General features: G+C 47.5%; 1 protein-coding gene across 2 annotated transcripts in view; it reads right to left on the bottom strand.

Annotated features, from left to right (window-relative positions):
• Positions 1–13854, bottom strand: part of asb18 (ankyrin repeat and SOCS box containing 18) — a 69700-nt gene that overhangs the window by 12609 nt on the left and 43237 nt on the right. The window lies entirely within an intron of this gene.

Raw genomic sequence — 13854 nt, 5'->3', positions numbered from 1 at the left:
TTTCTACAGTGCACCTATAAAAATTAGTGAAGGTTTTAGGGGACAGGCCAAATTTCTTCAGCTTTCTCTGGAAGTAAAGGCACTGGTGGGCCTTCTTGGCAGTGGACTCTGCTTGGTTAGACCAAGTCAGGTCATTTGTGATATTCACCCCGAGGAACTGAAAGTTTTTGACCTGTTCCTCCGGCACACCACCGCTGTAGATGGGGTCGTGCGGTCCGCTACTCCTTCTGAAGTCAACAACCAATTCCTTCGTCTTGCTGACATTGAGGGATAGGTTATTGTCTTTGCACCATGCCACTAGGTTCTTAATTTCCTCTCTGTACTCAGATTCATCATTACCCAAGATACGGCCTACAATTGTGGTGTCATCAGCAAACTTGTATATTGAGTTTGATGGAAACTTGGCTACACAATCATGGGTGTACAGTGAGTACAGCAGGGGGCTGAGTACACAGCCTTGTGGGGCACCGGCGCTCAGAGTGATTGTAGAGGAGAGCTTGTCCCCTAGTTTTACAGCCTGGGTCCTGTCTGTGAGGAAGTTGAAGATCCAGCTGCAGATCTGAGTGCTAAGACCCAGGTTCCAGAGCTTAGGAATCAGTTTATTTGGAATGATGGTATTAAAGGCAGAGCTGTAGTCAATGAAAAGGAGCCTTACATATGCGTCTTTATTCTCCAGGTGTTCTAAGGAGGAATGTAGTGCCAGAGAGATGGCATCTGCCGTTGACCTGCTGCTCCGGTAGGCAAATTGCAAAGCGTCGAGGTTGACTGGTAGGTTATGGTTGATGTGTGCCATAACCAATCACTCGAAGCACTTCATAGCAACTGATGTCAGAGCCACAGGTCGATAGTCATTCAGGCATGCCACCTTGCTTTTCTTCGGCACCGGGATTATCGTTGCCTTCTTAAAACACGAGGGGATCTTAGACTGAAGCAGGGAGCGGTTGAAGATGTCAGCAAACACTCCAGCTAGCTCTCTAGCACAGGCCCGGAGAACCCGTCCCGGGACGCCACCTGGGCCCGTTGCCTTTCTTGGTTTTATCTTCAGGAAGGCTCTTCTAATGTCTTCCTCGGTGACGATGAATCTCAATGCCACCAGGTCTTGTTCATCCAGAGGGGCGGGATGCTCCTCTTCTGTTTGAATCTTGCGTAGAATACGTTAAGTTCGTCAGGAAGAGAAGCGCTGCAGTTATTGATATTTCCAGCCTTTTCTTGCGAGACACAGAGTCCTCTGTAAATTTCCAGATAAAGTCCGTGACAGCTGAGGCATACTCATCGAGGTTAGCTGCCGAGTCCTTGAATACTAACCAGTCCACCGATTCAAAGCAGCCACAGAGGACCTCATCCGTTTCCTCTGTCCAACGCGACACCACTTTTGACACCGTGACCTCCCGCTTCAGTTTCTGTTTGTAAGCCGGGAGGAGGAGTACGGCCTGATGGTCCGATTTTCTGAAGTGAAATGGTAGGTATCCTTGACTGCCGTGTAGCAGTGGTCAAGTATATTCGGGCCTCTAGTGGAGCAGGAGACATGTTGGTACAACTTTGGCAGCGCTTTTCTGAGGTTGACCTGGTTAAAGTCCCTGGTTGTAATGAGCAAAGCCTCCGGATACCTGGTCTCAAGTTCACTGATGTTGGCATACAGTGTATTCACAGCACACTCCACGTCCACCTGGGGGGGTGTGGTGAACTACATATACCTGTCTGGACTGCTCCTGTGGCTCCTCCCACAGACCCCTGTATAAAGGCGATTGAGGCCTGAGCCCGGCCTCATTCTCCAGGATGTAGTGTTGTTCATTCTTCCAGTCAATAAAAGCCGATATCTTGCTTCTTACGTCTCAGAGTGAGTTATTGATGGTGCATCAGGGGGAATGTAGACCGCTGTCAGTATGACCGAGGTGAATTTCTGTGGCAGATAGTAGGGTCAACATTTCACCGACAGATGTACCAGGTCCGGACTGCAGGAGCTTGTCAGTGCCACTGTGTCCGAGCACCACGCAGTGTTGATCAGTAGGCAGACACCACCTCCCTTTGTCTTGCCTGAAGATGCCGTGCGTCCATCCGATGGATCGAAAATCCCTCTGGTCGGATGGCACAGTCGGGGGTGGCAGGGGAGAGCCAGGTCTCTGTGAAACAGAATACACAGCAGTTCTGCATCTCCCTGCAGTAGGTGAGTCTCCCTTTAAGATCATCCACCTTGTTCTCTATGGCTGCACATTAGCTAGTAGGATGGTGGGCAGAGGGATCCTAAAACCCATCCGCTTCAATCTGACCAGCAGCCCAGCTCTTTTCCTATGCTTCCTCGGTAATTTGTGCATCTTTCCAGGTTTCTATCGATGCAGTGTGTTGTTGGCAGCTCTTTGAGGTTGGTGGACGTGTCCTGCGGGGATCGATCGGCGGGTCGTGTCGTTGGGTGCTCCAGGTCGGGCCAAGTGACAGGGGAGGCTCCGCTGTCACTTCCAACTGCTGGGGGGCCCGGCCTGTCGATCGGGTCAGGCCCTGAAGCCGACACTTAATCCCGTAGGGCCGGGCTGCCAGCTGAAACAAGTCCGTGAACTGAGTCACGGTTGCGGAGGCCTCCGCTCCAGCCGAGCCCCAGGCTCGATTTCCGAGCTCGGTGGTGGAGGCCTCACTTCCGGCAGCTGTGGATGGCCACCAACGGACCAGGCCATTTATTCCCACTCTTTGCCTCCTGCCAATCAGGCAATGCTCTATCCATGTTCGTATCTTTCCTGTAATACCATGGACTCTTAACTTGTTAAGTAGCCTCATGTGTAGCACCATGCCAAAGGCCTTCTGAAAATCCAAGTACACAACATCAACTGTTTCACTTTTGTCTATCCTGCTTGTTATTTCTTCAAAGAATTCCAACAGATTTGTCAGACAAGATCTTCACTTCAGGAAACCATGCCTGTTTTATTATGTGCATCCAAGTATCCTGAGACACATCCTTAATAATCGATTCCAACATCTTCCCAACCAGCGAGGTCAGACTAACTGCCCTATAATTTCCTTCCTTCTGCCTCTCTCCCTTCTTGGAGTGACACTTGCAATTTCCCATTCCTTTGGAAACATGCCAGAATCCAATGGTTCTTGAAAGATCATCACTAATGCCTCTGCAATCTCTTCATCGACTCTTTCGGAACCCGGGGGCGTACACCATCTGATCCAGGTGATGTATCAACCTTTACACCTTTCAGCTTCCTTCTCTCTAGGAATGGCAGCTTGACATCACTTCTGCCCCCTGACACTCTCAAACTTCTGGCACACTGCTAGTGTCTTCCACAGTGAAGACTAATGCAAAATACTTACTCAGTTCCCTTGCCATTTCCTTGTCCCCCATTACTACCTCTCCAGCATCATTTTCTGGCAGTTCCATATCCACTCTCACCTCTCTTTTGCACTTTATGTATCTGAAGAAACTTTTGATACCCTCTTTAATATTATTGGCCAGCTTACCTTCATATTCCATCTTTTCCTTCTTTATGATTTTTTTAGTTACCTTCTGTTGGTTTTTAAAAGCTTCCCAATCCTCTAACTTCCCACTCATTTTTTCTTTATTATATACCCTCTCTCTGGCTTTTATGTTGGCCTTGACTTATTTTGTCAGGCACAGTTGCATCATCCTGCCTTTAGACTACATCTTCTTTGAGATGTATCTACCATACTCCTTTCGACTTGCTCCCAGAAACTCCAGCTATTGGTGTTCTGTCATCATCCTTGCTGGTGTTCCCTTGCAATCAATTTTGGCCAGCTCTTCTCTCATGCCTCTGTAGTTCCCTTTACTCCACTGTAATACTGATACAGTTGACATTAGCTTCTCATTTTCAAATTGCTGGGGGAATTCTATCATATTATGATGACTGGGCACTCAGGGTTCTTTTACCTTCAGCTCCCTAATCAATTCTGGTTCATTGTACAACACCCAATCCAGAATAGCTGATCCCCTGGTGGGCTTAACCATGAGCTGCTCTAAGAGGCCATCTGATAGGCATTCTACAAATTATTCCTCTTTGGATCGAGCACCAACCTGCTTTTCCCCATCTACCTGCATATTGAAATCCCCCATGCCCTTTTGACATGCATTTTCTGTCTTATGTTGTAATTTGTAGACCACATTTTTGCTACTGTTTGGAGGTCTGTATGTAACTCACACCAGGGTCTTTTTACCCTTTCAGTTTCTTAGCTTGACCCACAATGATTTTATATCTTCTGATCCTGTGTCACCTCTTCCTAATGATTTGATTTCATTTTTTGCCAACAGAGCCAAGCCACCCCCTGTCAACTTGCCTCTCCTTTCGATACAATGTGTATCCTTGGACGTTAAGCTCCCAACTATAATCTTCTTTCAGCCACGATTCAGTGATGCCCACAATGTCATACATGCATCTCTAACTGTGCTACAAGTTCATCTACCTTATTCTGTGTGCATTCAAATATGCTTTCAGTCCTGTATTCATCACCCTTTTCAATTTTGTCCTCCTTTACGTTGCAACTCATCCCATTGACTGTAATTTTGCCTTGCCATCAGCCTGTCCTTGCTAACAGTCTCGTTACATACTGCCTATGTTTGTAAACCAACTACCCCATCCTCAGCACTATCATTTGTTACGAATGTGCCACAGCTCTGAGGGGCCGAAGGGTGATGGGTAGCCCCCCTCCTTTGTGAGAATCGCAAGATCACTATTAAGTCAGTTCAGGAGACCCAGAAAATGAGAGAAAGACATGCAGAATCCATAAAGAGTTGGAATGTGTCCTGGCCTCCGAGAGGCGGACCCATTGATGCCGGCTATTGTCTCTTGGAGACGGACTTGTGTATTGCATCCTGGACGATGCATCGAAGCCCCAGGCAATGAAGCGAGGGGGAGGTTGGTGGAGGGATTGCATCATCCCAACCTGATTGACACCTGAGACCCTGTGAGTCAGGATAAAAAGAGGGTCTGTGGGAACAGCCCCTCAGACGCACCAGAAGAAACGCTAACGATCCCGTAATAGCAAAAACCAGTGGAAGGCCACGTGCGTCCTTTTCCGTTTGCCCCGGAATCGGTGGGCCCTGTACCACGGCAGAACAGTTTTTAGCTAACAACGGGGAAATCAACTCCCAACGACTCTCGAAGGATTGACATCATAAAAGGAATGGGCAAGTTTTAACCCGTCTTTCTCTCCAACCCAAAAGCTGCAGCTTGAATGAACTGAGTGACTTTTATATTTCCATCGGACAATACGTTAACCCCTAGACAACGATAGAGCTATTTCTTATTGATTACTATTAGACCCACGCTTTTAGATTTAGTATTGACGACGTATATTATCTGTAAGTTTGCCTTGATATTATTTTGTGTATTTTTTATCAATAAATACTGTTAAAAATAGTACCATCAGACTTCAACGGACCTCTCTATCTTTGCTGGTAAGTGACCCAGTTACGGGGTAAGTAACAATTGGGGTTCTCGTCTCAGGATTTGACACCAAATGGGAGGCCAGTGAATTGGGCTTGTAAGTCCAAACTTGGATCTGGTTACGTGGGTAGCCAGACGGGAAACCAGCAAAGATGGACGTGGGTGAATTTATAGAAAACCCGACTCTGGAGGCGCTAGAAGCGGCCACCAAATCAGACTTGATAAATATGGCGAAGGGGTTAAACCTTGCAGAGGTGAGGTTGTCAATGAAAAGCGGGAGGTGCGAAGGGCAATAACTCAGTATTATATTGGGAAGAATGTGTTTGCAGCTGAGGTATTGGAAAATATCCCTGAAAAGGTACCAGCTAGTGGGACAGCTCAGTTAGAGTTGGAGAAATTAAGGTTGGAACATGCAATTAAGTTAAAGCAGCTGGAAGCAGCTGAGAAGGAAAATGAAAGAGCCGAGAGAGAGAGAGAGAAGGAGAAAGAAAGGGCCGAGAGAGAAAGGGAGCATGCACTCCAGCTAAAGGAGTTAGAGGTGAAACGGGAGCAGGAAAGAGCTGAGAAACAAAGAGAGCACGAAATTCAGTTAAAACAGCTGGAAGCAGCTGAGGAGAAAGACAGAGCCGAGAAGGAGAGGGAGGCAGAGAAACAGAGGAAACATGACTTGGAGATGGAGAAGTTAAGGCAAGAGCAACGAGTTCAGGGGTCAGACCGAGAGGAGTGGTTTAATGTTAGTCGGGAGTTGAGGTTAGTACCTCTGTTCGAGGAGACGGATGTTGATAGTTATTTCTTGCTTTTTGAAAAGGTGGCAGTGAATCAGAAGTGGCCCAGAGATCAGTGGGTGGTGTTGTTACAAAGTGTGTTAAAAGGGAAGGCACAGCGGGCATATACGGCGTTGTCCATGGAGGAGGAAGAGGAGGAGAGTTATGACAAAGTAAAGGCGGCCATTCTCCGGAGTTATGAGTTAGTACCTGAAGCGTATAGACAAAAGTTCAGAAATCTAAAGAAAGGGTGGAATCTGACGTATACCGAGTTTGCCTATGAGAAGGGTGTGCTCTTGGACCGTTGGTGCACAGCAGAGATAGTGGAAGAGGATTATTGGCATCTCAGGGAGTTAATTTTGATTGAGGAATTTAAAGGTTGTGTTTCGGAGGATATCCGTATGTATTTGAATGAGAAGCCGAATAAGTCCATCTCAGAATTTGCTAGGTTCGCAGATGAATATGCCCTAACCCACAAGACAAAGTCTTCCTCGAATAAAAGTTCCCAGAGAGACCGTGGGAACGATCGAGAAAGCCCGCCGGCTGAGGCAGACGTCCCGCCGGGAGCTAGTGGTAAGGTTGGGGAGGAGAGGCAAGACGACCAGAGATTTCCGGGCTTGACCTGTTTTAATTGTGGAAAGGGGAGGACATATTGCATCTAGGTGCTTTGCTCCGAAGAAAGAGACAGGAAAAGGGAAAGCAGCAGTCCCTATCGGATGTGCCGTGGTAATCAGTAAATCGACAAGAGAGCCCTGGGTAGACAGAGTATGAGAAGGGTCTGAGACTTGTATGTCAAACGGAACCGTGTCTGTGAGGGAGGGAGGCCCACCAGTTCCCGTGCGGATCTGGAGAGACATGGGGGCTGAACTAACATTGATCAGCAGTAAGGTACTGGATTTTGGTCGCAAGACGGGAGTGGTAGCTGTGAAAGGAATAGGCAAAGGGACGGAAATGGTGCCCTTGCATAGGGTCATTACGAATTGTGAGCTAGTCTCTGGACCAGTTGAAATGGGGGTGCGATCAGAATTCCCGAGAACTGATGCGGATGTCCTTCTGGGTAACGATTTAGCCGGTGGTAAGGTTTGGTCAGCAATGGCGCTGACAAGCCGGCCAGTGAGCGTTGCAGCCCCACCCCTAGCGTCCAAGATCTATCCTGCATGCGCGGTTACTCGCAGCATGTCGAGAAAGGCAGCTGAGAACGAGAGCAGTTTAAATCTGGCCAGTATCGATTTGGCCGAGACGTTTTTACCGACCCTGTACCACGAGGGTTTAAAGGGTGGTAAAACAAAGAGTAGTAAAGTGAAAGAGAGTAAGGGAGAGGAGGTAGACCTGCCCTTAGTGAGGAGAAAAGTTCTAGAGGCAGGAGATAAAGATGAGAAACAGGTAGAGCTGTTAAAAAGTCCAGAGTTGGACATGGATGATCTGTCTGGTTTGGCAGAACTGTTAGAAGAAGTTGAAAATTCTAAAGGTGTTCCCGATAATGAAATGAGGGCAGTCCTAGATGAAAAGGGTGCCCTTACCTTGAAGAAGTCTGCTGGGTTGACAGATGAGGTTGTTTCAGCCCGCGGGGTTGAGTTTACTCCGGAAGGGAGTTGCCCAGAGAGTAGCTGGGAGAATCAGGGGAATTTAGAGTTTGGACCGGGTACGGGTATTGAAAACCTGGAAGAGGCAAATATCCCATTGGAGTGTGTCCAAGATGTGGATGCACGTGGTACTGAACCTAGTAATGAAGCTCAGAAAAAGTCTGAGGTATTTGATTCAGTTGACAAGGAAGGCAGTCCTTGTGGGTCAGATAGACTTGGTTCAGCAAAGAAAGGGTTAACCTTGGTAATAGTGGGAAGTGAGAGTTCCCAGGTGTTTGTGCTCGAAGGTGTGTTAAAAGTTAATGCGGAGATCAAAAGTGGGGAGATGAGTATTATCATTGAAGGAAACGGGAAATATGTAGTTCCCAAATCGAATGAAGAAAATTTAAAACCCGCGGATCACTTACAGGTTGAGTTGGAAGATGTCGGGGCCCCCCCCCATGCTATTGTTATTCCAGAGTGTGGTGTGAAAAGGCAGAATTTGAAATGCTGCTTGAACAAAGAGTTCGAACTGAAAACTAATAGCCTGAAGGGTCCTAAAGAGAAAGCTAGCAACTTGCGTAAAATTAAAGAATTGGGTGGAAATTCAGAAGATGGTCTAAGTTTGGGACACAGTGTTGATAAAATAACTCCTATGAAAGAAGCGGGCGAAAGCCTATTTCACCAGAGTACCCAAGCTCCCCACGTGGGAACTAATCGGAAAAGAGACGAGGGTTAATGGGGACGCCATTTTTAAATAGCAGAAACCGGTTTTAAGGGATTTCGACAAAGCCTGTGAATAATAAAAGACAAACCCCATGGAAGCCTGCCTGTTAAGTTTGAAAGCAACATAACGATTAGTATTTGCATGGACTTTTGTAGTATACACGTAAGCTTAAGATCACAACTCTTTAGTTTTGTTTGCTGAAGAAAAAAAATAGGTGGTTACTAAATTGGAGTCTGATGGTACAAGACTTTAGTAGGGTACAAGATGTTAAGATATTAAAAGAAGTGACAATTGTAATCGGTAACCATCTAGATGCTGAGTTGAATGTATAACTGTATTACTCTGCAGTGAAAAGGAAAAGCTTTTGTATTGTGTTAGATTCTAAAATCCTGTAAGACTCTGTACTACTTCGTTTTCACCGCTGGTGAAAACGCTTTGAAGAAAGGGGGTGTTACGAATGTGCCACAGCTCTGAGGGGCCGAAAGGTGCGGTGTAGCCCCCCTCCTTTGTGAGAATCGCAAGATCACTATTAAGTCAGTTCAGGAGACCCAGGAAATGAGAGAAAGGCATGCAGAATCCACAAAGAGTTGGAATGTGTCCTGGCTTCCGAAAGGCGGACCCATTGATACCGGCTATTGTCTCTTGGAGACGGACTTGTGTATTGCATCCTGTACTATGCATCGAAGCCCCAGGCAATGAAGCGAGGGGGAGGTTGGTGGAGGGATTGCATCATCCCAACCTGATTGACACCTGAGACCCTGTGAGTCAGGATAAAAAGAGGGTCTGTGGGAACAGCCCCTCAGACGCACCAGAAGAAACGCTAACGATCCCGTAATAGCAAAAACCAGTGGAAGGCCACGTGCGTCCTTTTCCGTTTGCCCCGGAATCGGTGGGCCCTGTACCACGGCAGAACAGTTTTTAGCTAACAACGGGGAAATCAACTCCCAACGACTCTCGAAGGATTGACATCATAAAAGGAATGGGCAAGTTTTAACCCGTCTTTCTCTCCAACCCAAAAGCTGCAGCTTGAATGAACTGAGTGACTTTTATATTTCCATCGGACAATACATTATCCCCTAGACAACGATAGAGCTATTTCTTATTGATTACTATTAGACCCGCGCTTTTAGATTTAGTATTGACGACGTATATTATCTGTAAGTTTGCCTTGATATTATTTTGTGTATTTTTTAATCAATAAATACTGTTAAAAATAGTACCATCAGACTTCAACGGACCTCTCTATCTTTGCTGGTAAGTGACCCAGTTACGGGGTTCGTAACACATTCCAGTTTCCATCCACATGCCAAATTGGTTTAAAACCTCCCGAACAGTGCTAACAAGCCTGCTCACAAAGATATTGTTCCCTCTCAGGTTCAGGTGTAACCCATCCCTTAATCTAGAAATCTGAACCCTTGCTCCCTGTACCAGTTCCTCAGCCCCACATTCGTCATCCTATTCTTACCCTCACCGGTGCGTGGCACGGGCAACAATCCAGAGATTACTACACTGGAGGTCCTGCCTTTTAACTTTCTACCTAGCTCCCTAAAACCTCTCTTCAGGACCTGCTCACCTCTCCTACCCATGTCGTTGGTGCCAATACGTACCAAGACTTCTGGCTGCTCCCCCTCCCCCTTTAGAGTGCTGTGGACCTGATCTGAGAGATCCCTGACCCTGGCACCAGGGAGGCAAATTACCATCTGGTATCTCTGTTGCGACCACAGAATCTGATCTCTATTCCTCTGACAATGGAATCTCCTATCATCACTGCACTGCTCTTCACCTCTCTTCTCTTCTGATCCACAGCATCAGACTCAGTGCCAGAGACCTTGACTTCCCCACCTGGAGTCCACAATCAATTGCTTGGTCTTACTGATATTAAGTGCAAGGTTATTGCTGAGACACCACTCAACCAGCTGATCTATCTTGCTCCTGTATGCTTCCTCATCAGCATCTGAAATTGTGTTGCTGGCAAGTTGCATTGATGGCCTAACCGCACAAATGTGGATGTAGAGAGAGTAGAGCAGTTGGCTAAGCATGCATCCTTCTTGTGTGCCAGTGTCGACTGTCAGTGAGGAGATATTATCTCCGATCTGCACAGACTGTGGTCTCCTAGTGATTACTTTGAGGATCCAGTTGCAGAGGGAGGTACAGAGGCACAGGTTTTGCAGTTTGTTGATTAGAGCTGAGGGTATAATTGTGTTGAATACTGAATTGCAATAAATATTGCTATTGTCCAGGTGATCCAAAGCCGAGGGGAGAGCCAATGAGATTGCACCTGCTGTAAACCTGTAGATAGGCAAATGGCAATAGGTCCACATCCACTTGCCTTCTCTCCACAGTCCAAAGCCACAACAACCGATGGCGTGGGGTGGTCTAGGTCAAGATGAACAGACCTGGGAGCACTAAGCAGACTCACTTGCTCACTCACTGATCCAGGATGGTCACCTCTCATCCTCTGTCGCTCCAAGGAGAAATGGCCAAGTTCCCTCAACCTATTCTCATAAGGCATGCTCCCCAATCCAGGCAACATCCTTGTAAATCTCCTCTGCACCCTTTCGATGGCTTCCACATCCTTTCTGTAGTGAGGCGACCAGAACTGAGCACAGTACTCCAAGTGGGGTCTGACCAGGGTCCTATGTAGCTGCAACATTACCTCTTGTCTCTTAAACTCAATCCCATGATTGATGAAGGCCAATGTACCGTACGCCTTCTTAACCACAGAGTCAAACTGTGCAGCAGCTTTGAGTGTCCTATGGACTCGGACCCCAAGATCCCTCTGATCCTCCACACTGCCAAGAGTCTTACCATTAATGCTGTATTCTCTCATCATATTTGACCTACCAAGATTAACTTATTATTTAATTACTTATGGTTTTATATTGCTATATTTCTTCACTATTCTTGGTGCGGCTGTAACGAAACCTGATTTCCCTCGGGATCAATAAAGTATGTCTGTCTGTCAAAATGAACCACTTCACACGTATCTGGGTTGAGCTCCATCTACCACTTCTCAGCCCAGTTTTGCATCCTATCAATGTCCTGTTGTAACCTCTGACAGCCCTCCACACTATCCACAACACCCCCAACCTTTGTGTCATCAGCAAACTTACGGACCCATCCCTTCACTTCCTCATCCAGGTCAATTCTTCCTTTCCCTGGGTGGCACAGTGGTCAGTGGCAGGATTTACAGCACCAGCTGTGAGGTTAGGGTTCGATTCCTGCTGCTGTCTACAGAGGGGCTGAATGTGACCGTGTGTGTTTCCTCTGGGTGCTCTGGTTTCCTCCCACATTCTAAAAGACGTACGGGTTAGGTTTGGTGACCTGTGGGCACTCTGGCACCTTGCAGGCCTCCCCCAGCACAATCCTCACGCAAGTGACACACCTCACTGTGTTTTTCCAATGTACACGTGACAAATAAAGCTAATTTTTAATCTTTAATCTTTCTCTGTTATTGATATCAGGAATGCTGAACCCTGCCATAATTAGCTTGATCTATTTATTATGATTGCAAATTTTTCTTTTGCCGTGATGTACATCCCTGTAGGTGTCTAACTGCCGCTGTCTGTACTCAGTACACAGTAAGTACTCAGAGATCTGCTGATGGGTTGTTTGAGAATGGAGCCCAGGTAGAGTTGGCTGTCAGAGGCAGGACAGGGAACGGCTGGTTGGGAAGGCTGTTGCTGAGTTGGATATTAAATGAAAGATTGAATGGCCTCCAGCTGGCTCTGTGCACCGTGCCCCTGATCATGGGTCACGTTCCTGAGTTGCTACAAATTTCTCGTATCACCACTACTTTCATTTGGACCTGGTTTCCTATGAATGTCTTTCAAAAGGGTCACTCATGATTAGGTGTAGGCATCATTGTGATTGTAAAGAACATAAAGTCCCAAATAGGGAGAGACTTTGCTAATGACATTGCAGTGTTTCAGGCCCTATTTTGTGTTAAAGGAAAATTTGAAGCAGAGATGAATCTGTCATGGTCCGGTCCGTAAACTCCGGACTCCGGGTCTTCCGGCTGTCCCTTGTTTCAGTTGGGCTTAATCACAGGCACCTGATGCTCATTTGAGGCTGGAATAAAGTGGCCCTGGGATCGAGTGTGGGTGCTGGTTTGTCTTGTCAGTATCCTGTCCTTACCTCTGTGGGGTAAGTCAGGTGGTCTTTGCTGTTATCCGGAGGCTGGACTGTTCCCTTCCTTTCCCCTTCTTTCTGTAGCCCTTAGCTGGAGCCTGGCCTGCAATCTTTTGCCTGGAGCTTTGCCTGTGTCCTCGTCTATTCTTGCTGTCAAGTTCCACTGCTGGAGCAAGACTGGAGCCTTGCTGTGTCCAGATCAGGAACCGTCTCTTTGTGTCCTCCCCTTTGCTAGGTAGGTCCATCTGTTTGCCGCTATCTAGTGTTGGGAACTGTCTTGTCATGTTCAGCTTTCTGTGTATGAGTCCCGGCCCTATGTCCTGTTCCCAAGGAGGGGTCCTGGCTCTGTTCTGCGTTCCTGTCTCCCGAGACCGAGGCTCCGCGCTCCGCGCTCCTGTCTCCCGAGACCGAGGCTCCGCGCTCCGCGCTCCTGTCTCCCGAGACCGAGGCTCCGCGCTCCGCGCTCCCGAGACCGAGGCTCCGCGCTCCGCGTTCCTGTCTCCCGAGACCGAGGCTCCATGTTCCTGTCTCCCGAGACCGGCTCTGAGCTTCATGTCCTGTGTCCATCCCAGGAGTCCTGCATCCTGCTCCCACGTCCAGTCCTGTTGTCTTGCCATGTCGTGTCCTCGCACAGATCCAGAGTCTGAGCCTGAGTTAAGGCCCAGGTTCTGGGTCCCCGTCCAGTCTCTGGCTTGGAGTCCTTGTTCAAGTTCCAAGTTCCTAGTCCCTCATCCAGGTCCTGCTTTCCTAGTCTAGTCCTAGCCCAGGCCCTGTATCCTAGTCTCGTCCAGGGCCTGTGTCTTGTCCAATGTTGTTTCTTCCCCACTTCCCTTGCTTTCTTGACACACCCAGTCCTGACCCTAGTACTTCAGTGTCTGTGTCTTGCATTTGGGTCTGCTCTAAGTGTCCACCTTAGAACAGAAACACCTATATGTTGTAAAGAAAAATAATTGAAACAAATGCACTATTGTCTGGATCCTTGCACCAAATATCAAAGCCTACATTGACTCCCAATGTATTGTTTTAAGATTTGAGTCCTGGTTTTCAGTTCATTCCGTCTCTCTGTACCGTTTGTAAGCATGAAGATTTGACTTCACACACTGTGTGATCCTGACACTGAACCTCCATGTTTGGTAGATGGATTAGCCTCACATGTACATTGAAACATACAGTGGGATGCGTTGTTAGTGATGAATCAAATCACCGAGGGTTCTGCTGGGGGCAGCCTGCAAGTGTTGCTTCTGGCGCCAATGTAGCATGCCCACAATTCGGAAACC

Source organism: Hemitrygon akajei, chromosome 5 (genome assembly GCF_048418815.1).
Source record: "Hemitrygon akajei chromosome 5, sHemAka1.3, whole genome shotgun sequence".
Lineage (NCBI taxonomy): Eukaryota > Metazoa > Chordata > Chondrichthyes > Myliobatiformes > Dasyatidae > Hemitrygon > Hemitrygon akajei.
This window is presented reverse-complemented; position numbering and strand designations above follow the sequence as displayed.